A 22,702-nucleotide genomic window follows, 5' to 3' on the forward strand; every position below is an offset into this window, starting at 1 on the left:
GGTGACATTCTCGGAAAATATGTAGACTGAAATAAATCGTTACTGAAAGGGCATTCCGTGAAACTACCCATTCCACTGAAGTTGTGAAATCTTGCATCATGTAAATAATTTCCACATTTCTCTTTTATAATAAACTAAAGATATCCAAATTAATGATTTTGGTGGGGGTGGGGGTATGGGGGAATGATGAATAGACAGGGCCCAAAGTGTTTACTTTGAAAAAATTAGAGAGTGTTTAAAGCAGGTCCGAGTTGCCTCGATACCACAGCTAGGAATAATAAATAGGATGTCGGTTCTATTTTGTTGGGTTTTGGAACTGAGTCAATGATTAAGAGGGACAGCCAGGGGCATTTGTATTGTTCCGCTAGAGGTAAAATTTTGGACCGGAGTAAGATGGACCAGAGTGAAAGCATTTGCCTAGAATGTTTTCATTCATCAAGAATGAGAGTCGGAGGTTTGAATATAAGATATGGTTGTAGTTCTGACCATAAACAATGCGGACTGGCGATGCAGTGGCATTATTCCCGTGACCCGCTGGGCAGCTTCAAGGAAACCAAATTCTTTGGGTTCTGGGGGAAGTATGGTTGCAAAGCTGAAACTTAAAGGAATTGATGGATAGGGCACCACCAGAAGTGGAGCCTTCAGCTTATTTGACTCAAGATGGAAAACCTCACCTGGCCTGGACGCGGACAGGGTTGACAGATTGATAGCTTTTTCTTGATTCCCTGGGTGGTGGTGCATGGCTGTTCTTGGTGGAGCAATTTGGTTAATTCCGAGAATGAATGAGACTTTGGTATGCTAACTAGTTATGCAACCCCTGAGAGGGCGGCGTCCCTCAACTTCTTAGAGGGACAAATGGTGTTCAGCCACCCAAGATTGAGCAATAACAGGTCTGTGATGCCCGTAGATGTCCAGGGCTGCACGTGTATTACACTGACTGGCTGTGTGTGTGCCTATCCTACCCCAGCAGGTGTAGGTAACCCATTGAATCCCATTTGTGATGGGGATGGGGATTGCAGTTATTCCCCAGGAGCAAGGAATTCCCAGTAAGTGTGGGTCATAAGCTTGTGTTAAGTCCCCGCCCTTTGGGATCCCTGGGTGGCTCAGAGGTTTGGCGCCTGCCTTTGGCCCAGGGCACGATCCTGGGGTCCCGGGATTGAGTCCCATGTCAGGCTCCCGCATGGAGCCTGCTTCTCCCTCTGCTTGTGTCTCTGCCTCTCTCTCTCTCATAAATAAATAAATAAATAAATAAATAAATAAATCTTAAAAAAAAAAAAAATAGTCCCTGCCCTTTGTAGACACTGCCCTCCCTTCTACAGATTGGATGGTTTAGTGAGGCCCTTGGATTGGCCCTGCGGGGTGGGCCCAGGGCCTTGGTGGAGGGCTGAGAACATGGTGGAATGTGACTATCTAGAGGATGTAAAAGTCGTAACAAGGTTTCCATAGGTAAACCTGAGGAAGGATCATTAACAAGAATGTGGCAGCAGCCCGGCGGTTGGGGCCGGTCGCTGGCGAGGTGTTCACGGGTTTGGGAGAAGGCGGCTGCTGGCCGGGAGGACACCCGCCGCCGCCCAGGACAGTCTCAGGTCAGCGGACTTCTCCGATCCCGCCTCCCGCCGCAGACCCCCGCCCTCCGTGGCCTGGGTCGCGGGTACGGGGAGGGATGGGGGGGTAAGGTAAGGTGGCGGGTGTGTTCAGAAGCGAGGGGACCCGCCCGCCCCTGCGGCTTTGGGGGCGGGAAGGGACGGGATTAGGATGGTGTCGGGCGGTGGCGGGGCCCGTGACAGCGAACTGCGGCCTGGGTCACGGGCGGGCAGAGACCAGGGTTTTGCCCTGCGGCGCGTTGGCTGCGGCCGGAGGGAACCGCGTCGTGGCAGCGGCCTGTGGCCTCGTCCCCCCTCCCCTTTCCCCCCTCCTCCCCGCCTTGCAGGTTCCCGACCCCTTGTCCAGGTACCTAGCACGTCCCGGCGGGGAGGTTTAAAGACCCTTTGGGAGTCGTCCGTCGGCCTCGGGTCTGGGCAGTGGGGCCGGTCCGGGAAACGGGGCGTGGCAGAAAAGGGGGCGCCCCCTCACCGTCAGGCACTGCACCTTCGTGGGGAACCCGGTGCTAACCCGCAGACGACCTGCTTCTGGGTCCGGGTTTCCTAGGTAGCGGAGCAGCTGCCTCACTGTGATGGATTGGATGTCAGCCCATCCACTCGAGGGCTTTGTCCCTCACCCGCCCCCCTGGCCTCGGTGGGAGCCGGAGTGGGGGCTCGCGGCCTCCCCATCTGTCGCTCCTCCTTCCTCTCGGGCCGCTTTCCGGTACCGGCCCGCCCCGCCCTGCCCGTCGGAGCTGTGGCCAGGGGTCAACCGAAAGGTGAGGGGGGCGCACCGCCGCCTTGTCCCATGTCAAGGTGGCTGGCACACTGACCCTCTCCCGCCCTGCCTGGGTGCTTGGCCCCAGGCTGGGACGGGAAGGGCGCAGGTGGGTGGGCCTAGGCCGACTGGCGTGTGGGCGTCCTGGGGGCAGCCGCGCGGAGCCCTTCCCAGAGGGGACACAAGGCCGGAGGGTGGCGCGTGCCCCAGGGACACCGATCCATGCCATGGCCCTTCCCCTTTGCGGGTGTCGGCCGGGGGAGGCGGGGGTGGGGTGTACGCCCTTGTGCCCCTTTTCCTTCACAGGGTGGGCTGGTTCGACCAGCAGCCAGGTCTGGGCCCTGGCCGCAGCCTCTCGGCTGGGCAGTGCTGTAGTCCCCTGGGTCCCCAGGTGGACCAGGAATCCTTTCCTCGCTGCCGCGGGTGGTTCTCGCTCTGGTAACTTGTACCCCTTGTTCCATCACAACTGGAGTCTGTTCACCAGTACCATGGACCCACCAACTGGGCCCCCAAGCCAACCCTGATGGTGCCTAGTCCACCCCTCTTATTCTCCATTGCCACCCATATTCTTGCATGTACCTGTTTCTCTGTGTCCCACACATGACCTCCTGCTCTATCTACTTCCATCTCTTCGTCTACACCCAATGAGACCTGACTAGGTAATAGGCTAAGATGGGACTGATTCTCATTTGACCACTCTTGTGTTGAGGACTATCCTTGACTTGTTTGCTGTAGTGGTGGCTGTGAAACAAAGGGTCTCTATCCACAAACGGTGCCAGGTCATGGGGAGATGACACAGGAAGTGCGGGTTTCAGTTTGCGGAAATTTCTATAGCTGATTGGGAATGGCTCCTACCGTCGGGTGTCCCAGGTCTTTGGGGGTGAGGGTGGCAGGATGCCTCAGATGACATTTACAAGTGCACCCTTGCCTGGGGCTGGAACCAACCACTACAGCCTTGGCGGTTTGGAAGGCGCTTGTGGCAGCTGGGGTGGGGGCATGCCCCCTAGTGGTGCAGATGTCTCCGTCCCAGGGAGGAGGGAAAAACATCCCCAAGGCCTCTCTTGGGCTAATTGCACGCACAAGTGTCCACCGGTCCTGAGTAGGGAAATGCTACTGACCCGGTGGATCCAGACAAGGCTGCATCCCAGCCACCCTGCGATCCCATATTTGTCACACCTGGACTCACCAGAGTGCAGGTTTTCCAGCCCTGCCTGCCTGTCTGCTTGTCTCTGCATCTAAGTTGGAACTTCTTGCTATATAAGGGCAACACAGAAGGATGTTTGCCATACAATAGCATGACATTCAATAAATCATCTGTTAAATGAATATTGAGGAAGGAAATTGTCAGCCTTTAATGTTTCTGGGCTCTGCTCCTAGGCTTTCACATTGACCCAGGTCCAAATGGCTCTGAAAAACCTCAACACGTGGGCTCTATTTCTACCTCCCTGGACACACACTGCATGTCTGCTTCCTTTAAAAATAAACAGGGATAACTGGGTGGCTCAGTGGTTGAGTGCCTTTGGCTCAGGTTTTTTTTTTTTTTTTTTTTTTTTAAGATTTTATTTATTTATTCATGAGAGACACACAGAGAGAGGCAGAGGGCCTGATGTGGGACTCGATCCCAGGTCTCCAGAATCATGCCCTGGGCTGAAGGCAGCCCTAAAGCACTGAACCACCCAGGCTGCCCTGGCTCAGGTCTTGATCCCGGAGTCCTGGGATGGAGTCCCACATTAGGCTCTCTGCAGGGGGCCTGCTTCTCCCTCTGCCTGTGTCACTGCCTGTCTCTGTGTGTCTCTCATGAATAAATAAATAAAATATTAAAAAAATAAATGAGTAAATAAGTAAATAAACAATTAAACAAACAAATAAAATCAGTCAAGGGCTGCCTGGCTGCTGGCTGGCTGTCAGTGGAGTATGGGACTCTTGGAGTATGGGTTGCAAGTTTGAGCCCTACGTTGGGTAAGTGTAAAATCTTAAAAAAAAACCTTCTTTTTTCAATCGATAGATTGATCAGTCACTAAAATAGAACTTGCCAAAAATGAAGATGAGAAAACGAAAGAAAACCTTCCTGGTTCCCATAAGGTTCAAGTCCTACAGCCTTGCACATACTAAAGACAGAAAATAAACTGTTCGTTTTCTGCAGTGTCCTTCATCATGAGGACATGCAACCCTTTATGGAAAATGGCCACGAATGCACACGCACAGAAAACCAGACCAAATCAACCCAAACTCTATAGAACCCTGTACCAAATGTTGAGAAAATGCTCCCCCCACCCCCAAACTCTGGCAGGCTACCCATATGATGCTTAGGGAGCCTATACTTGCAAGTGCTCACTTAGGTGGGACACATGGAAGGATATCCTGAGGCTCAGATGGCTGGAATGGGGTGAATGGGGTTCTTTGGACATGCCTGAATGCTGTCTACTATTAGAGAAAGCTGCCAATGAGGCCAAGTGACCAGAACCTAGGAAGCCCTCTGGTGTCATCAGGAAAGCCCTGACTTTTGGGGAGGAATCAATGCTCAGCTCACTCGGGGAGATACCCTGGTCTTCCTTTGGTTGGTTTATTGCTGCAGCTTTTGTTATCTTTGCATGAAACCAACCCTTTTCTGATTGGAAATGGGAAACAACACGTGGATGGGGTATGAGATCCAGACATGGTCATGCTACTTGGCAAGTGGAGTTGTTTTCATAAAATGGGGAGACTGGAACATCAGGTCTTTCATGTCCTCTCTACAAATCTGAGTGAAACAAAGGCTAGAGTTCGTTGGCATCTAGTTTGTGTCTGCATGTCTGTATGTGTTCTAAGTGGGAGAGGTTTCCTCTGCCTCCGGTTTCTATTGCTAACATCCATTTGTAAAGGAACTCTAGCTCATGAGTTTGTTTGTTTGTTTTTAAAAGATTTTATTTATTCATGAGAGACACAGAGAGGGAGAGAGAGGCATAGACACAGGCAAAGGGAGAAGCAGGCTCCATGCAGGAAGCCCTATGTGGGCTCAATCCTAGGACTCTGGGATCACGCCCTGAGCCAAAGGCAGACGCTCAACTGCTGAGCCACCCAGGCCTCCCTAGCTCATGAATTTAAAGGCAGGCACTGGTAAAAATTGGGCACTGTAGAGCTCAGAAGATGAGCCCAAATATTTTACAAGTTCCCATGATCTGGGATGAAATTCCCTACAAATTCCCCCCATGAGAAAGATGCCTCACAGGATGGGACCCAAGGGATGGTCCAGAGAGATAAGGACAGACCAAAACTTCACACACCTGACCCAACCCCCTACTTCCCAATAGTCAAAATCATGAAGAAGAGGAGGAAAGCAGGTGGACGCCAGAAATCCAAAATCCACTTCTCCCAAGCACAAGCACCAGAACCAATGCCCAACCCACTGCCCGCTCCTCCACCTCTTTCAGAGGGCTGAAGGGCAACCACAGATGAAGCTTGTTTTGCAGGAGGAAAAGAGGAGACTGAGATGAAGGAACAGGTGGAGGTAGAGGCGGAAGGGTGGAAGATGACGGATAAGAAAAAGGAAAAGAGGGATGCCTGGGTGGCTCAGTGGTTGAGCATCTGCCTTGGGCTCAGGGCATGGTCCTGGGGTTGAGTGGAGCCCTGCATGGTGCTTCTCCCTCTGCCTATGTCTCTGCCTCTCTCTGTGTCTCTCATGAACCAATGAATAAAATCCTTGGAAGGGAGGGAAAGAAAGAGAGAAGAAAAGGAATTTAAAGAGAGAGAGAGAGGAGTCTAAAACTTCTCCCAGGTGCCCTCCCCCACCTCTCCACCCCTACCAATCACCCCAAGCCATTGGGCCACCTCTTTCTGAGGTTCACGTTGGAGTATCTCCCGGATCAGCAGGCAGGAAGGGGCCCCAGGGCTCTCCTGGACTTAAACTGCCCAATTCAGACTTTCCCAGGGGAGCCTGACAGCGGGAGTGGGGAACAAATCAATTGACTTTTTAGTGGACACAGGGGTGACATATACTGCTTTCAAGCCAATTCAAGGTTGTTGGTTTATTTTAAAAAGATGTGTTTCTGGAGCTATCACAATCACACATCATACAGATAATCAGCTTTATCTTCTCCCTCCACGTTCACCACACCCCCTCCAGTTGTAAAATTGCTTGATTTTCAGTTTTCTCTCTCTGAGTTACAAACCACTGTGATGGGCGGTGGGATGTGCCTGGCTCCCATCACACTTTGCGAGCCTGGAACGGTGGTGATCAAAATATATCCCTCCATCACCTTTATACAAAGAAACTACGTTTGCTGCCTTGTTATGCAACAGGTACAAAAAAGAAAAGAACTACTTATGCCCTTGTTCCACCCCAACTGACCCTGGATGCTGGATAGTCCAGGCCCGAGGGAGGGGTCTACTCAGCTTTGCTGTTGCCTCAATTGGTTACTTCAGTAGTACCTGTTGTGATTTATCCACAGAAACTACCTAAAATGGTTGATTTGTACGTCTCCTATATTTTCCCTTGTTAAGAGCAAATTGGGGGGATCCCTGGGTGGCTCAGCGGTTTAGCGCCTGCCTTTGGCCCAGGGCGTGATCCTGGAGTCCCGGGATCGAGTCCCACATCAGGCTCCCGGCATGGAGCCTGCTTCTCCCTCCTCCTGTGTCTCTGCCTCTCTCTCTCTAGATGTCTATCGTAAATAAATAAATCTTAAAAAATAAAAAAAGAGCAAATAGGTAAAATTAAAAAAAAAAAGGTTTATAGGTAAACCTTTAAAATAGATTCCAAAATCTTTGGTGACCTGAAAGTTAAGACTGACTCTGAATGAAACAGGAAACACAGGAAATTGTAGAAGGGATTTCTGAAGGAGAATTTTTGAAAAGGAATTTTAGGCATGGTCAGGACTGAAATCGGGAGAAGTGAGTTTTACAAGTACACTGGTATAATAAGATTGAGATTTGGCTTTTCTCTCTGTCAAAACAAAGTTTTCTTGCATTGTTAGTCTACTCTTGATAAAAAATTATGAACAGAGAAGAAAAGACAATTTTTTTCTTTACCTACCCAGAACAACAAGGTTCTTATATTCATTTTTATCCGGTCTTTACCTACGTAAGAAAGTGAAAACTTCTCAATATTAAAGGAGCTACATTTGGTGACAACTCTATAACCTCTTGTAGAATCTCCTAGAGCCACCTTGGTGAAACGGATAATGAAGTTTTCAGTTTTGTAATCATCCGTGATCCTTTGTAGCAAGTGCCTTGAAACCTTCTGAGATGTTTGTTTTTTGGTTGATTGGTTGGTTGGTTTGGTTGGATGGCTTGTTCACTTGTTGGTTCATTCATTCATTTATTTTCAACAGATTCCCAGAAAGTCAAACCATAAATAGAGTCTGTTGACTAATTAATGTAGTTTATTTGGTATGTTAAGTCACATGGGAAGCATTGTCAAAAAAAATAATGATAAGCCCTCTTAGATATATTGGGTATGTGAGTGCTATAGCTGTTCCAAAAATTAAATGAAATTCCTAAAGTTTTAATATGTTCTGGTACAGTGCCATCACTTGACATTCAAATTGTTTTTTTTAAAGGTTTTTTATTTTTTAAAGATTTATTTATTTATTATGATAGACAGAGAAAGAGAGAGAGAGGCAGAGACACAAGAAGAGGGAGAAGCAGGCTCCATGCAGGGAGCCCAATGCGGGACTCGATCCCAGGACTCCAGGATCACGCCCTGGGCCAAAGGCAGGCGCCGCTGAGCCACCCAGGGATCCCCTTGACATTCAAATTGTTAAAATGCTGTGTGTTACAAAAAATAATCAAATTTTCTTATCGACTGCATTATATTGAACTCTCATAGGGTCTTTAACCATGTCTATTTTTGACTGTCCTTTCATTTACAGGTATTGTTCTGATGCTCTTGCAAAAATATGGTCCAGCTTCAAGAAGATGCACGAAAAGCACTTTTAACAAATACCGGTTTCTGGTCACCCTAAGATCATAAAACTAAAGTATGAATTTCCAGAACTAATGAAAAAGTTGCATTTAAACAGAAAAAGTAATAACATGGAACTGAATGACTTAAGGAAAATGATGATTGGTTTGTTTGTTTCTCTGTATGGAAAAGGATGACCCTTTTGAAGGATTCTTGTTCAAAATATTGTTATCCCCTCATGTTTGCTCTTCCAGATTGAAGGAAACTTTTTCTCTTGAGATATCTATAACTTACAGAAATCTTATGAAAATGTTACTTTGTAAACAAATTAAAATACTTATCTTGTCTCTCTACCTATAACCCTCCAGAATTCAGAAACTCTCAGTGAATATTCTTTCTTTCATGGCAACAGTAAATCATCTGCGTAAATTCGGTGGGCATCTGTTTTTGTTTTAACAAGACACTGTTGGAAGGATTGGTTATATTAAGGCCTTGACTACAATGGCATCTTTTCCCCCACCCCCACCCCAATTTTATTTATTAATCTCTACTCCCAATGTAGGGCTCGAACTCACAACCTTGAGATCAAAAATCGTGCTCTCTACTGACTAGCCGGCCAGGTCCCCCCGGAATCTCATCCTTAAGACACATGCATAGACTCAGATAGGATCAGACAGCTTTAAGAAACTCAGATCGAGGGATCCCTGGGTGGCGCAGCGGTTTGGCCCCTGCCTTTGGCCCAGGGCGCGATCCTGGAGACCCGGGATCGAATCCCACATCAGGCTCCCGGTGCATGGAGCCTGCTTCTCCCTCTGCCTATGTCTCTGCCTCTCTCTCTCTCTCTGTGACTATCATAAATAAATAAAAATTTAAAAAAAGAAAAAAAAAAAGAAACTCAGATCGACTTTATGGAGTCAATAAAGCCCCTTGAAAATGTTGGCCAGGGGATCCCTGGGTGGCGCAGCGGTTTGGCGCCTGCCTTTGGCCCAGGGCGCGATCCTGGAGACCCGGGATCGAATCCCACATCGGGCTCCCGGTGCATGGAGCCTGCTTCTCCCTCTGCCTGTGTCTCTGCGCCTCTCTCTCTCTCTCTGTGACTATCATAAATAAATAAAATTTAAAAAAAAAAAAAAAAAAAAAAAAAAGAAAATGTTGGCCTTACAGAGAGTTCCCCACCCACAGCCTTACCAGGTGAGTCAAGAGTGCCACCTCCTGGCAGATGAAAGCAACAGTCAGATGCTTACCCCCACTGAGCCTCCCAGGTGCCCCTAAAAGGTGCTTTTAAATGCTGAAGTTCTTCCTTCCTGCCTTGGCTTTACAGGAATGAGGACATCTATGCCTACTGTCACTGACTATATCTGTCACCTGGAGAAGAAGAAAATATTCCAGATTGCTGAACCCTGGTTTTCCACAGTGCGGACGACAGGAACCCCTCCAACCTGAACCAGGAACTCCCTTACTCTGAGCCAAGGGCAGGGGGTCTTGTTGTTTTAAGTTGTTTTAAGTTGTGGTTAGACATCACCTGGGATCCCTGGGTGGCTTGGTGGCTTAGCGCCTGCCTTCGGCCCAGGGCGGGGTCCTGGAGTCCTGGGATTGAGTTCTGCATCAGGCTCCCTGCATGGAGCCTGCTTCTCTGTCTCTGCCTCTCTCTCTCTGTCTCTCATGAATAAATAAATAAAATCTTAAAAAAAAAATAGACATCACCTACAATGGAGCATTTTAGCTGTTTCTAAGCATAGAGTTCAGTAGTATTAGTAATGTTCACATCCTCCTCACCGCATTATCTTTCCATTCCATTTTTTTTAAGAGCCAAACATTACATGCTTAATTAAAAAAAATATTTTATTTACTTGACAGAGAGTGAACACAGGCAGAGGGAGCAGCAGACAGTGGGAGAGGGAGAAGCAGGCTCCCCATTGAGTAGGGAGCCAGATGCGATGGGGGAGGGTGGGGTGTGATCCCAGGACCCTGGGATCCCCACCTGAGGCCTGAGCTGAAGGCAGATACTCAACCGACCGAACCACCCAGGTGCCCCGTACATAACTTTTTTAAAGTAAGTTCATTCATTTTTCATTATCTCTAGACCCAATGTAGGGCTTGAACTCATGACCCTGACTGAGATCAAGAGTTGAGTGCTCTTCTGACTGAGCTGGCCAGATGCTCCTTCCATTTAATTTTTTCAAGAATCCTGGGATCATGGCTCAGAGTCACCATTTGTTCAGAGAGACCCCCCCACTCACCCCTCCATGCGGAGGTGCCATCTGTTGGGCTGGTTCATGTTTGTCCATCTTCCCTCCTCCTTTCAGTGGACAGAAGGTGGCTTGTGAAACAGCCAGTGACTATGTGGAATAAGACTGAGGATTTCCCATGGGAAGTGGGTGAGAGAGGGAGGACAGGTTGATGGAAATCAGTAAACTATTGGCATCGCAGTAGAGGAAGGAGTGTGCTTGCTGCGCCCTTGCCATCTCAGGGTGGATGAGTTAGGTGTTCAAAACCTGTCCCCTGCCAGGCCTCCCTTAGCCCTTCGCCCTTATCACTCCATGTCTGTGTTTGGCTTCTGGATCCTAAGACACCACCGTCAAGTGTTTAAGGTGCCCCTCAGACTCAACAGGCCACACCATGCCACACCCTCACAGATGCACCCCCACCCCTGGAAGGCATTAGAGATGAAATTCAGTAAATTTATAGTAACAAAATTCCAATAATCTAAGTGCCTAATGTAGTACAGCCATTAATATGACACATTCCTACATTAATTATAATTGAAAAATGAACGTAATATACTAATTTAAAAAGCTATAAATAGCATATACAATTCAATCCCATATGTTTTTTTATTTATTCATGAGAGAGAGAGAGAGGCAAAGGCACAGGCAGAGGGAGAAGCAGGCTCCATGCAGGGAGTCTGACGTGGGACTCGATCCCAGGTCTCCAGGATCAGGCCCTAGGCTGAAGGCAGCGTTAAACCGCTGAGCCACCCGGGCTGCCCTTCAATCCCATATTTGCAAAAAATTTAATATGTACACGTATAGGTGCATAGAAAGCAGTCTGGAAGGGGTGCCTGGGTGCTCAGTCAGTTAAGTGTCTAATCTTGGCTCAGGTCATGATCCCAGGGTCATGAGATTGAGCCCCCACATCAGGCTTGGCACTCAGCAGGGAATCTGCTTCTTGTGCCTTGCACTTCTCCTGCTCTTGTTTTTTTTTTTTTCTCTCTCTCAAATAAATAAATAAAATCTTTAAAAAAAAAAAAAGAAGAAGAAAAGAAAAAGCCGACTGGAAGACTATAAATAGATCATCAATGACTATTCTCTTTTGTTTTTTAAAGATCTTATGTTTAAGTAATCTCTACACCCAACATGGGGCTCAAACTTAAAACCTTGAGATCAAGAGTTGCATGTTCTACAGACTAAACCAGCTAGATGCCCAAAGACTATTCTCTAGTTAGTAAGATTACAGGCTTATGGTCTTCCTTATAATTCTCTGTACTTTCTACTTTTTTTTTTTGTACTTTCTACTTTTTAAAATGAGCTTGTATTACTTTTTGGAATGAGAAAAAGTATTTTGAAAAACTAAAAATGTTTGTGATTAAGATCATATAAAGAAAACTCTTCAAGGTTCTTAGAATTATTCAGAGACACAATCACACTTTCATTTCCCACAAGACTAAGACCTGATTTTAACCTGGTAAAAACAAAACAAAGATATGAACTTATTCATCATCCTGAAAGTTAAGTTGTAACTTCTCTACTGGTTCAGCTTCACTTTGGCTACTGGGAGATGACTCAGATGGAACGGAAAACCTCCCTTCTACTAAATAAGAAGCCTCAAAATCAGGATACCTACACAAAATTTGTTCTGTTAATAATTAAATTAAGCATATTTAAAATTCACCATGACATTAGGGCCACATGACTATAAAACCAACTGCTAGGGGATGAAAACAAATAGGGCCCTTGGTGTTCAAAACCATCATCTCACGTGCAGAGCACTGAAAATCTATGTATCAGGAACAAAGTGTATATGTATTAAACAAAAGTCACAGAAATCTTTTTTTAAAAGATTTTATTGGGGATCCCTGGGTGGCTCAGCGGTTCAGCGCCTGCCTTTGGCCCAGGGTTTGGTCCTGGAGTCCCAGGATCGAGTCCCGCGTCAGGCTCCCTGCATGGAGCCTGCTCCTCCCTCTGCCTGTGTCTCTGCCCCTCTCTCTCTCTCTCTCTCTCTCTGTCTATCATGAATAAATAAATAAAATATTTAAAAAGAAAAAGGTAAAACATTAAAAAAATAAAAGATTTTATTAGGAGACTCACGTTGGTTTCCTTCCAATTCCCCATCTTCTCCTTTTTGGCTCCTTCTTTCCCCTCTATCATCAAGGTGAGCGGTGCTCTGTGCTGGACTGGAAGCTTCAAGGACAGTTACAAAATCTTCATGTTGGCATCACTAGTACCTAGTATAGTAGCTACAATACTAAATATTTAACAACCGAATGAAGTGAATAAATGTCTGATAGTTCAGGTTAGGGGCTTCAATTCTTCCATAAGAGAACTAGGTAAAGGTGGGTAGGCTACTCTCATCCAAAACTGTCTAGACTTCTCAGTAATTGTCACTCCCCCCCAAAAAAAACCCCTCACTTCAAAGTAGCACTTCTTTAAAAAAGAAGTTCCCATTTGTATTCCATTGCCTATTTTAATAGATGTCAGATTATTTCTGTTTTTTCCCATGTTTTGTTTAAAGTCCACCTCCTGAACCTCAGTCCTGCCCTCCGGAGTGGCCCTGGACAATGTACGGTTTAATCTGTGTCCTTCCAACGCTGGGACAGTTACCCTAAACGGTTGGAAATGAATGAGAGGAAACCTCAGAGCGAGAGGACTCAGCCACACGTCCTACCCCCTCCCAGGCAACCCCGAGGAAGGATGCCCTGAGCGGGGCGCGGGGGCCGAACTCCAGCCACGTCCCCGAGGCGGGCTCCTCCTGCCTGGCCCCTCCACGGTCCTGGCGCGTCCCTCCCACGGCCGCCACCCCCAGGGCCGCTCGCAGAGGCCGCTCCCCCCACGCCCGGCGCGAGGGCAGGGTCTCCCCAGCCCCTAGACCCGGGGCCTGGCACGCGGCGCGGGGTGGGGGCGTGAGGCCGGGGGCGAGGTCCCCGGGGTCCGAGTTCCCCTGGGGCCAGCTTCTCCCGCACCCCCGCTGCTCTCCTGCTTTGCTCCTACGCTCGCTCAAATAAAATATTAAAAGAAGAGAAAGAAGGAGACAGCCACGTAGACCTGTTAGGAGGGAGAGGATTTTAGGTGGAGGCTGCACTAAGGTGGGAGCATACCTGTGTTCAAACAGCAGGAAGGAGGCTGCTGGAGCGTGAGCAAGGATTTTGAGAGGTGGAAACCAGGAGAGGGTGAGGTCTCCAAAGGTTCCCTCTGGATTCGGTGGAGTGAATGGACTGATGGGAGGCAAGTCTGGAAGCAGGAAGACCACTCAGGAGGCTGGATTATCAAAGGGGTAGGGGTAGGTGGAGAGGAGCACCAGGGCATTTCCATGTTTACTTGGGTGAGGAGGGATGGGCATGGAGACTAAGGATTCACAGCGGCTGGAGGCAGGAGGAAAACAGAGTGTCTCGGAAGCCACAGAAAGAACTTCTGTAAAAGAAGACAGAGGGATTCCAATGTGTCAAATAAATTGAGGACTAGGAAGTGACCATTGGAATTAGCATAGGGTTAGGTCTTTGGTAACCCTGACAAGTGGTTTTGGTGGAAGTAGGAGGAAGCACGGTAACGTGGGAGAGCAAGTTTAGGAGCTAATGGGCAGTGAGTATCCGAGATGGTGAGTTTACTGCCAAAGGTAACCAAGAAAGGGTGCTGTGATAGCTGGCGAATGTAGTGGGTCTTTTTTGGTGGGAGAAGTTACTGCATATTTACGTGGTCATAGAAATGATCTGGAAAAGGAAAATCTGATTATGTAAAAGAAGGGAATTGGTGGAGCAACACCTTTACAAAAAGGCGTTGAGAAGCTGGGATCCAATGTGCTGTGGAAGGAAATGATTCGAGAGAGAGCACTGTGGATAATTCCTCTGTATTAGCAGGTAGGAAGGCAGAATGTGTGGGTACATGTGGTAAGAAGCTGGGGGAGTCGTCTTTTCAGTGCTCAGAGTCTCTCAATGCAGTAGGAGCCATGCCATCCACTCGGGAGAGGAGGAGCAGGGAGGTGTAAACAGTCATGGAAGTGTGGGAAAGTGAATGGAGAGGGAGGGAAATAGTGGCCTGTCAGACAGCATCAGGAGTCCCACCTGAGGGTCATGGTCGTGGATTTAGTGTGACTGTGATGTTCTCTCCAACCCCGTTCAGCTGTAGGGGTGCTGGCAAAGTACGAGGGGAGATGTGGCTTTAAATAGGCTTGTGGGGGATCCCTGGGTGGCGCAGCGGTTTGGCGCCTGCCTTTGGCCCAGGGCGTGATCCTGGAGACCCGGGATCGAATCCCACATCAGGCTCCCAGTGCATGGAGCCTGCTTCTCCCTCTGCCTGTGTCTCTGCCTCTCTCTCTCTCTCTGTGACTATCATAAATAAATAAAAAAAAATTAAAAAAAAAAATAGGCTTGTGGTGGGGGATCCCTGGGTGGCTCAGCAGTTTAGCACCGCCTTCAGCCTTCAGCCGGGGTGTGATCCTGGAGTCCCAGGATGAGTCCCACATTAAGCTCCCTGCATGGAGCCTGCTTCTCCCTCTGCCTCTCTCTCTCTCTGTGTGCGTCTCATGAATAAATAAATAAAATCTTTGGAAAATAAATAAATAAATAAATAAATAGGCTTGTGGTTTGATGAAAGCAGTGAGGGATGAGGAAGTTGAGGGTGTGTGATGATTGGCCATGGGATTTGGGTTAAGGAAGAGGAGAAGACAACAGAAGGGTGAGGGAGTGTGAGATGTGGTGGTATGAGTGGATTGGGGGCTTGGGTTGCATCAAAGGATTACAGAGTTGAGTTGAGGTATTAAGGCAGATGACATGAGGGGTCATAGATGACTCCAGGCTAGGAGGCTTTAATAAGGGTGATCTGGAAGTTGCACTGAGGGGACCTGCTGATGGAGACACACATTCCATCTCCACACCCGGGGATTCCAAGGCTGTGGGAGAGACGGACAGTCCCCATTTGCCAGGGTTTAAGGGGACAGTGTCCTCAGATCATCCCGGTTTTCCCTGGAGCAGTGAGGTGAATGGGACTTTCACTGGAGGGGCTCAGGGATAGCAAGATGGTGCTGATCCAGAGTTTATTTGTTGGGCTGGGTAGGGGGGATGTGCTTGTGGATCTTTGAATGTCAGTGGTAAGGAGTCCTGGGCTTAGTGAAGGGCATCATGAAGTTGGTCCCACAGAACTGATGTTGGCAATGAGACAGGAGACATGGGGGAGGGGAGGAGAATATTGGAAGTAACCTCTTGACTCTGATGTGGGCCAGGAGGTCTGGGATGTGGTCTTGTCTCTTGCTGTTAATGGAAGGTAGGAGACCTGCTAAGGTGGCGTCCTAGATGCTCTGAACTGACCTCACTCTAGACTTTCATTGTGTAGAGGCGAGTGCTTTGGGGCTATTCCTTGCCTCCATTGAGTAGCCTGAAGATCAGGGTTGTTAGTCTGAGAGCCAGGACTTCCTCTGGCTGCTGTGATGGTCAGTGCACAAGCCTGCAGAGGCGTGTTCTTAGTCCCTATGTGGAGGATGGCTTCTGTGGCTCCTTCTGGGGGAGGGTGGAATTTATGTTTTAAAAATATCCTTATTCTGGGCAGCCTGGGTGACTCAGCGGTTTAGCGTTGCCTTTGGCCCGGGGCATGATCCTGGAGACCCGGGATCGAGTCCCACATCAGGCTCCCTGCATGGAGCCTGCTTCTCTCTCTGCCTGTGTCTCTGCCTCTCTCTCTGTGTCTCTATGAATAAATAAATAAAAGTCTTAAAAAAAATGTTGAAGGCATTGCTACATGGTGTGAGAACTCTGATGTCATTTTGGTAACTGACCCTTTATAACTGAACTTTTTTCTCCGTGGAAACCCTTAGAAGAATTTCCCTGAGTCTGTGGTAGGTACTCCCTGCCCCAACTAAATTCTAATTGGCATCAATCCAGAGATTTGTGTGCTTTCGTTCTAGATGATGACTATTACTTTGGTAGTTTAAATTTTTCTTTCTTTCTGAGACTATTGTTTTGGATGGCCTGGGTTGGTCTATTTCTATTATTTTTTCCTTTTGTTTCAGTGCAAACAGACAATGTTTTAGATAGAGTTCCTAATTTTTTCCTACCCTTCTATTAAATCATTTGGCAGTCATAATTTTGAGAACTCTTTTTTCTGGTCTTTCTTTCTTTCTTTCTTTCTTTCTTTCTTTCTTTCTTTCTTCTTTCTTTCTTTCTTTCTTTCTTCTTTCTTTCTTTCTTTCTTTCTTTCTTTCTTTCTTTCTTCTTCTTTCTTTCTTTCTTTCTTCTTCTTTCTTTCTTTCTTCTTTCTTTCTTTCTTTCTTTTTTTTTTATAATGGCTCCTTTTTTTGTGAATGTAATAGCTACTTCAATGTTTTCTGAGAATTCTGAGATTTTTTTCAGAGTTCTATAAATTATCCTTGTCTCTGGGGTTTTTTACTTTGTTCATTTTTTTTTAAGATTTTATTTATTCATGAGAGACAGAGAGAGAGAGAGAGAGAGAGGCAGAGACACAGGCAGAGAAGCAGGCTCCATGCAGGGAGCCTGACATGGGACTCAATCCTGAGTCTCCAGGATCACACCCCAGGCTGAAGGTGGCACTAAACCGCTGGGCCACCGGGGCTGCCCTACTTTGTTCATCTTTATTTTTACTCTCAAGCTGCTCCTCCTGCATTTGATTTATGGCTGTCTTTTAGGTTGCTAGTGCAGGCTTATGGGTATCCAGGTCTCATTTTAGTTAAGTCTTCATGCAAGCTGGGCAGTTCTCTTGGATGGCTTTATTTTAGGGCAGCAGGCTGAGGAGTCTAACATTAATTTAACACAGCAGTTTAACACTGCTGTCACCACCATAGCTTCTCTCTGCACAGCCATTTCATATGCCTTTTCTGGAGAAGAGCCTTCCTAGGTGTGCAAGCATCATGTTGACTCTACTGTTTTGTTTGTGTGGATTACGGAGCAGGAGTGGAATACTGCCCAGTATGGGCATCTGATAGACTTTCACTCAGCCCCTCACTCTGGACTCCTTTTGATGGGCTAATAAAAGCAAGTGATAGGTATGTATAGTTTTGAGGAAGTGGATTTAGGGGAGGTGGTTAATTTAACTGGCTCTGTTATAAAGTTCTAACGGTCACAACTACAGTTGACCCTTGAGTGACCCATGGGTCCACTCATATACAGATCTGTTTCAATAAATATATAGTACTATAAATGCATTTTCTCCTCCTCATGATTTTTTTTTTTTTTATGATAGTCACAGAGAGAGAGAGAGAGAGACAGAGACACAGGTGGAGGGAGAAGCAGGCTCCATGCACCGGGAGCCTGATGTAGGATTCGATCCCGGGTCTCCGGGATCGCGCCCTGGGCCAAAGGCAGGCGCCAAACCGCTGCGCCACCCAGGGATCCCTCTCTTCCTCATGATTTTTTAAAAAATTTTATTTATTTATTCACGAGAAACACGGGGAGAGAGAGAGAGAGAAGCAGAGACACAGGCAGAGGGAGAAGCAGGCTCCATGCAGGAAGCCCGACACGGGACTCAATCCTGGGTCTCCAGGATCAGCCCTGGGCTGAAGGCAGCGCTAAACCGCTGAGCCACCCGGGCTGCCCACAATGGGGGCACTTTAAAAAATATAAAGTAAACCTAAATATCATGACTTGTTTATTTCGTGTCACCATCTTGCCTCCTACACCACCTTTTTAAAAAAATATGTCATATAGGGATTTTTATTGTCTTTCTTTTCCCCTTCATATTCTCTTTTTATTTATTTGAGATATAATCAACATATGTTAGTTTTAGTTATACAATATAATGATTCAATATTTGTATATACTGTGAAGTGATCAACACAAGTCTAGTTAATACCTGTCACATAGTTACAGAAATTTTTTTTTTTCTTGTGATGAGAACTCTTTAGATTTACTCTTAGGAACTTTCAAATTTGCAACACAGTGTTATTACCTGTAGTCACCATGCTATCCATTATACCCCCATGACTTACTTATTTTATATCTGAAAGTTTGTACCTTTTGACTCTCTTCACCCATTTCTCCTTCTTCTGGTCCCCCACATTTGGGAACCATTAATCTTTTTTCCTGTATCTATAAGCTGAATTTTTTTTTATTTTTAGATTCTGCAGATAAATGAGATTATATGGTATTTGTCTTCTAAAGCAGAGTCAAATCTTCTCTGGGGAAATGTCAAGTTTTAGGATGAGCAGTCCTAAATGAATAGTACCAAAGCATTACCACCTGGTAGAAATCACATTCTGTTAAAAAGGTTAAATTATCTTAAAAAATGTGCAAGTCTTCAGGATGGCACACACAAAAAAACAAAAGATTAATGCTTCTTGGGGCACATTTCTTAGAGGGCTTGCCTAGTGTGTAGATAATTGACTTTTGTTTGTGTTACATGACTGGTGACTTCATCGAAAATCTGCACAATTCAGTTTTAGCTCTGGATTACTTCAGTTGAACTTTGTGAAGGTTTTATCTGTGTAGAGTGGTTGTTTGACTTGTTTTAACTTATTAGGGTTTTGGTTTTTTTTTTTTTTCACCCTGTATTAAAGTAAAATTCTAAAAGAAAAGAGGTGTGTGTTAATGCTGAGTGGGTTGGTTTAAGGTTTGGTTTCTTCTAGTCAGGCTTTGTGAACCTTGAGATATTAGATGATAAATCCTGAACATGGAGCTCTTCAGTTCTAAAATCTTTGTTTGAAAGCCTTTTACTTGAACCCAAACCAAAGTACTCTCATTGCCTCTTTTCTAAACGTTCAGGAAAAATATATCACCAGTTCAGACTTTTCATAATAAGGGAGAATCATTTGCCTACCTTATAATAACATGACTCAGTGCTTATCTTTAAAACTGGATTTTAAAAATTGGATAGTATAAATAACAAAAAGGAGTGAGCCACTTTTTATGGGCACCCTATAGTTTTATAGTTATTAATCTAAACTTAAAATTTGGGGATCCCTGGGTGGCTCAGCAGTTTAGCGCCTGCTTTCAGCTCAGGTTGTGATCCTGGGGTCCTGGGTTCGAGTCCCACATCAGGCTCCTGCATGGAGCTTGCTTCTCCCTCTGCCTGTGTCTCTACTTCTCTCTCTGTCTCTCATGAATAAATAAATAAATAAATAAATAAATAAATAAATAAATAAAATCTTTAAAATAAATAAACTTAAAATTTTATATTTCTTCCTTATGGCGAAAACTACAAGCCACCACATGCACAGACTACACAGTGAGTTGGGTTGGCTCTCCCACAGCTTTTGAGGTGTATTACAAGAGTTCTGGCGATTATCATCTTCCTCCTGTTATTTTGAAAAAAAATTTTTTGTACATTTTGGCTACAATATTGGTGGTAGAACATACTATAATATGGATGATCTCTTAAAAATGGTCTTATATCTCAATATATAAAACATGAGATTTCAATTAGCCAACATATAGTTTTATATTTAGTTTTAGATGTAGTCTTCAGTAATTCCTCAGTTGCGTATAACACTCAGTGCTCATCACATCGTATGCCCTTCTTAATGCTCTCACCCAGTTACACCATCCCAACGCCCACCTCCCCTCCAGTGACCCTCAGTTTCCCAGAGTTAAGAGTCTCTCATGGTTTGTCTCCCTCTCTCTTTTTTCCCTGTTAGTTTCCTCTCCTTCCCTTTACTCCTCTGCACTATTTCTTATATTCCACATATGAGTGAAACAATATGATAATTGTCTTTCTCTGATTGACTTACTTCACTCAGCATAATACCCTCCAGTTCCATCTGCGTCAATGTAAATGGTAGGTATTCATCCTTTCTGATGGCTGAGTAATATTCCACTGTATATACAGACCACATTTTCTTCATTCATCTGTTGAAGACATCATGGCTCCTTCCATAGTTTGGCTATTGTGGACATTGCTGCTATAAACATTGGGGTGCAGGTGTCTCGGTCTTTCATTGCATCTGTATCTTTGGGGTAAATCCCCAGCAGTGCAATTGCTGGGTCATAGGGTAGCTCTATTTTTAAGAGCTACCCTACGAGGGTAGGTGGCTAGGTAGGTAGGTTCCTCTTTGAGGAACCTCCACACAGTTTTCCAGAGTGGCTGTACCAGTTCACATTCCCACAAACAGTGCAAGAGGGTTCCCCTTTCTCCACATCCTCACCAACATTTGTTGTTTCCTGTCTTGTTAATTTTAGCCATTCTCACCAGTGTGAGGTGCTATCTCATTGAGGTTTTAATATTTCCCTGATGGCAAGTGATGTGGAGCATTTTTTTCATGTGTCTGTTGGCCATGAGTAGGTCTGCTTTGGAGAAATGTCTGTCCAGGTCTTCTGCCCATTTCTTGACTGGATTTTTTTGTTTTTTGGGGTGTTGAGTTTGATAAGTTCTTTATAGAACTTGGATACTAGCCCTTTATCTGATAAGACATTTGAAAATATCTTCTCCCATTCTATAGGTTGCCTTTTAGTTTTTTTTTAATTTTTTTTTTTAAATTTATGATAGTCACAGAGAGAGAGAGAGAGAGAGGCAGAGACACAGGCAGAGGGAGAAGCAGGCTCCATGCACCGGGAGCCCGACGTGGGATTCGATCCCGGGTCTCCAGGATCGCGCCCCGGGCCAAAGGCAGGCGCCAAACCGCTGCGCCACCCAGGGATCCCTGCCTTTTAGTTTTGTTGACTGTTTACTTTGTTGTGTTGAAGCTTTTTATCTTAATGAAGTTCCAATAGTTCATTTTTCCTTTTATTTTCCTTGTCTTTAGAGACACATCTTTCAAGAAGTTGCTGCAGCTGAGGTAAAAAAAGTTTTTGCCTGTGTTCTCCTTTATGATTTTGATGGATTCCTGTCTCATATTTAGATCTTTCATCCATTTTTAGTGTATCTTTGTGTATGGTGTAAGAAAGTGGCCCAGTTTCATTCTTCTCCATGTGGCTGTCCAATTTTCCCAAATCCATTAGTTGAAGAGACTTTTTTCCATTGGATATTTTTTCCTGCTTTGTTGAAGATTAATTGACTATAGAATTGAGAGCCCATTTCTGGGTTCTCTATTCTGTTCTACTGATCTATGTGTATATGTTTGTGCCAGTACCATACTGTCTTGATGATCACAGCTGTGTAATATAGCTATATTATATTTATTATATATTATATTATATTATATTATATTATATTATATTATATTATATTAATTATTGTGATGCCTCCAGGTTTGGTTTTCTTTTTCAACACTGCTCTGGCTATTCGGGATCTTTTCTGGTTCTATACAAATCTTAGGATTATTTGTTCCAACTATGTGAAGAAAATCCATGGTATTTTGGCAGGGATTGCCCTGAATGTGTAAAATTGCATGACATTTTCATGATATTTATTCTTCCAATCCATGAGTATGAAATGTTTCTCCATTTCTTTGTGTCTCCTCAACTTCTTTCATAAGTGTTGTATAGTTTTTAGAGTATAGATCCTTTACCTCTACGGCTAGGTTTATTCCTAGGTGTCTTATGGATTTTGGTGCAATTGAAAATGAGATTGATTCCTTTATTTCTTTTTCTTCAGCCTCATTGTTAGTGTATAGAAATGCACCTGATTTCTGTGCATGATTTTGTATCAAGGTTGCTGAATTGCTGTGTGAGTTATAGCAATTTTAAGGTGGAGTCTTTTGGGTTCTTCATAAACAGTATCTTGTCATCTGCGAAGAGTGCGAGTTTAACTTCTTTGCCTATTCAGACATGCCTTTTATTTCTTTTTGTTGTCTGATGCTGAGGAAGGACTTCTAGTATTATGTTGAACAGTGGTGAGAGTGGACACCCCTGTTGTGTTCCTGATCTTAGGGGAAAAGCTCTCGATTTTTCTCCATTGAGAATGATACTCGCTGTGGGCTTTTCATAGATGGCTTTTATGATATTGAGGTATGTTCCCTCTATCCCTACACTTTGAAGAGTGTTAATTAGGAATGGATGCTGTATTTTGTCAAATGCTTTTTCTGCATCAACTGAGAGGATCATATGGTTTTTGTCTTTTCTTTTATTAATGTGATCTGTTATATTGATTGATTTGTGAATTTTTAACCACTTTTGCAATCCAGATTTAAATCCCGCTTGGTCTTGGTGAATAATTTTTTTAATGTACTGTTGGATCCTATTGGCTCATATCTTGGTGAGTATTTTGACATCCATGTTCATCAGGGATATTAGTCTCTAACTTTCCTTTTTTTTTTTTTTAAAGCTGATTTATTTATTTTTATTTATTTTTATTATTTATTTATTTATTTATTTATGATAGTCACAGAGAGAGAGAGAGAGAGAGAGAGGCAGAGTCATAGGCAGAGGGAGAAGCA

The 22,702-nt window shown here is 45.2% G+C and overlaps 1 long non-coding RNA gene and 1 pseudogene across 5 annotated transcripts in view; both read left to right on the plus strand.

Moving 5' to 3' along the window:
- The window catches only part of LOC144310377 (uncharacterized), a 33,801-nt gene extending 25,136 nt beyond the window's left edge, over positions 1-8,665 (plus strand). For all 5 annotated transcript variants that reach the window (XR_013376076.1, XR_013376075.1, XR_013376072.1 and 2 more), the window contains one exon: positions 8,205-8,665. This is a non-coding gene — a long non-coding RNA (uncharacterized LOC144310377). The remainder of the gene's footprint in view (positions 1-8,204) is intronic.
- Positions 65-1,469, plus strand: LOC144311642 (18S ribosomal RNA; annotated as a pseudogene).
- Positions 8,666-22,702: the final 14,037 nt, after the last annotated feature.

The sequence above is a fragment of the Canis aureus genome, chromosome 3 (assembly GCF_053574225.1).
Source record: "Canis aureus isolate CA01 chromosome 3, VMU_Caureus_v.1.0, whole genome shotgun sequence".
NCBI classification, from domain to species: domain Eukaryota; kingdom Metazoa; phylum Chordata; class Mammalia; order Carnivora; family Canidae; genus Canis; species Canis aureus.